The sequence below is a fragment of the Rhagoletis pomonella genome, unplaced genomic scaffold (genome assembly GCF_013731165.1).
Source record: "Rhagoletis pomonella isolate Grant_MI unplaced genomic scaffold, Rhpom_1.0 Rhpom_scaffold_00093, whole genome shotgun sequence".
NCBI classification, from domain to species: Eukaryota; Metazoa; Arthropoda; class Insecta; order Diptera; family Tephritidae; genus Rhagoletis; species Rhagoletis pomonella.
This window is the reverse complement of record NW_023458647.1, coordinates 165,273-168,802: the sequence shown is the minus strand read 5'-3', so window position 1 is coordinate 168,802 and position 3,530 is coordinate 165,273. Positions and strand designations below refer to the sequence as shown.

The window sequence follows — 3,530 nt, the reverse complement described above, 5'->3', positions numbered from 1 at the left end:
TAATGACAAACGCAATAACCCTACGATCACAACAACTAATAATGAGACAAAACGCTACTACAGTGTAACATACGTACCTAGACTCAGCGAAAAAATTGATCGCAAGAAATACACTAACAACCAAAATACAATACTAGCATACCGATCAAATCACACGTTGTCTTCAGTATTTACCAAAACAAAAACTCCAATAGAGCCGCACCAACAAAATAACGTAGTGTACGAAATAACATGCGAAGGAAGTGAAAACGAAAAGTGTAATAAAATTTACATTGGAACGACAAAAAGGCCGCTTGCAGTTCGCTTATCGGAGCATGAAGCGGACATCAAGAAGAACAAGAGCAACACGGCACTATCACAACACATATCAGCAAGCGGACACACAGCTGATCTAACTAAAACGAAAATAATAGACAAAGAAAAGAGGGAGAGAACAAGATTCACGTTGGAAAGCTTACGGAAATTACAGAAGAGGGACAAGACAATGAACAAAAAGGAAGACACGGATGACATCGCGACTGCTTATTTATTATGTTTATAGCTAAAATCAACAGTATGACAAGTGTACCACACGATGTTGGTATCGATGCGGACCAATTAGTTTAAGTTTTTACAACGCTTTTATCAACTTGCATTGTTGTGCGTCCAGAAACTTTCAATGTTGTGGATCCAGAAACTTTCAATGTTGTGTGTCCGACACCAAAGCAAAGCTTTGAAAAGTTCCTATAAAAAAGCATAGTGCATAGGGCGACAGCTGTAGTGAATAGGGCGAGGTAGATGACATCTAGATGTCGCCCTATGTACTACGTTTGCTACAGCGGAAATAGACGACACGCCATTTCTTTAAATAAAATTAATTGGTGCTCGTTTGTATGTACATACATATGTAAATGCATGTGTGTGCACCTTTCTATTAATATCGTTGAATTATTTTAATATCTATTACAAACTTTTATTCAGACAGGACTAAAAGTAGAAAATAAATAATATAAAAAAAACTTTTTAATATACAACGCTTTTATAAATGGACTAAAAGTATAAAATAAAATTTCTCAGTCCCATAGAATTTGTTTTGATAACTTTTGATTTTGAAATTTTAGCAAAAGTCATTATAAACAATCTATGAAATTGAAAATGAAAAACGTGGAGCAGTCCCATAGAATTTGTTTTGATAACTTTTGATTTTGAAATTTTAGCAAAAGCCATTATAAACAATCTATGAAATTGAAAATGAAAAGCGTGGGGCGCATGTAATACACTTGAATTGATATGAAAAGTAATATATGTATGTATGTATGTGGGTATATGAATAACGACCGCTTAAAATCGATTTCAAAGTTCTACTTTCGCTGTAGAAATTTTAGGTCTGCGTTATGTAGTTTGACTATTGTCAATTAAATCGAATGCTTTGTATTGCATGCGCTCCACGTTTTTCATTTTCAATTTCATAGATTGTTTATAATGACTTTTGCTAAAATTTCAAAATCAAAAGTTATCAAAACAAATTCTATGGGACTGAGAAATATTATTTTCTACTTTTTAGTCCATTTATAAAAGCGTTGTATATTAAAAAGTTTTTTTATATTATTTATTGTGTTATTTATTTGTTTATATATGTACGTGAATTTTGAAACTCGTGTTCATATGTAAGTGCAAAATTTTAAAAATCCTTTAAAAAACTGTGATTGTTTTTTATTATTGTTTGTAGAACTGTTCACACATTTTTTATGTCATTACTAATTTTAAATTATATGTCTATTTATATGTATGTTGATGTGAAAATAAAACACCCCTGAAGATGCTAAGGATTTTAGCGAAACGTCGGGTAAAAACGTGAAGAACAGTGTTTTCTTGCACATAAGAGGGATCAATAAGCCTATGAAATACCTAAAATAAATCGCTTTGATTTTTGATAATTTTTTTCTGACGGTGTCACGCATTTTCTTCCATTCAAAGTATGTTTGGCAATTTTTTTTTATGGAAGCAATTAGTAACACCATCCGCCAAAAAAAAAATTATCAACAATCACCGCAAATTTTTATCCACTTCAAACTTGCAATTTCTTAAGCTAGAATTATAATTAAAGTTAAAGTTGATTACTTATTGTAAATTCTGGGTAAAGTCATTTGAAATAGTTCTTGCCTAAATGAATGCATGTTAATTAACTAATTCAAAGAATCTTTACTCTTTGTCACCAAATAAATACTATATTTAACTATACAAATATGGGTATAACTTATATTTCCAAAAAATGTCATTTAGACCCTTATGTTTCTAGCCCATTCATATGTAAAAGTAGGAAACAAAGAAAGTTTGAAAAACCATTTAAAGCTCCATTCCAGATTATTGATCAAAAAGGGCCAAATAGTACATTATTGATGGATATAAAAAAGTAGAATTACATAATAATAATTTAGGCAAATGTAGACACAGCAGGTAAATGTTGTTAAAACATATGTGTGAAGTGCACACCCGGTAGAAGTGAAACCTTCATAAAATTAAACTACGAGAGAATGAGATGAATGCGTTTGTTTGTTGTAATATTGGTACGAAGTGGATAAGTTCTTATAATTTTTCGTTTTAAATTTTTTAATGTTATAATTTTTCATTTTATCATTATTTAGACCCATGTTCAAATTTCTACGAACGGGACGAGTTGCTTATGGTAACTTAAATGTGAAATATATACTTAAGTTAAGATATATCTTTGAAATGCAGTATCAATGATTGGTTTTGATCGTCTTGTCTATTCGGTGCGAGTGCTGGATATTTTTAAATTTAGTTTGATGCTGAGGAATTCAATTCTATGCGCCGACATATTTACGCACGTAGAATCTACGTCGGCACAAAAACACACATACGCGTATTGGCTAGCTCAACATATTCCACGTTTATACGCACAGAATAATCGACTTAATTGAAAGCGCATTGACACCGTACACATTTCGCTCTAGTGTTTATACTTACGGCTTTATATCGGCATCAAAGTAACCGTCTTCAAAAGCAAACAAAATTAGCTGTTTTCATTTGACATTTTATAAGTTAACATAGTGGAAAGTGATAAAAATCTAGTTTTATTCGGCATTAAAAAATCGTGGCAAAGAAAAAGAACGATTATTATTAATCAGCTTTTAAATACTGATGTGATTATTTGGAATTTGAGCGGAACAGCTGATCTCCAAATCGCTTTGAGTGAGAGCGGTGTTTATACACTCTTTCTAACTATCTGGAGAAATATCCTACCGATTTGAAATGGAGTGTGAGCCAAAACACTTCGCTGTTTCAAAGCGAATTGAAATTCAGTTTATACATATGTTTTGAATCGCGGCGAAATGAATTAAAGCGACTTATGCATGCGTATAAACGTAGTAATACGTACATAAATATGTACATACATATGTACGTACGGCTGCAAGTGGAACCGCCGGCAAAGCTTCAATTTGACTTTGATACTTCGTTTGAATGAAACTCCAAACTAGTCAGAAATAAATAATATAAAAAAAACTTTTTAATATACAACGCTTTTATAA

The 3,530-nt window shown here is 31.7% G+C and overlaps 1 protein-coding gene across 1 annotated transcript in view; it reads right to left on the bottom strand.

The window, feature by feature from the left end:
* Nucleotides 1-3,530, bottom strand: part of LOC118749949 — a 7,643-nt gene that overhangs the window by 805 nt on the left and 3,308 nt on the right. The window lies entirely within an intron of this gene.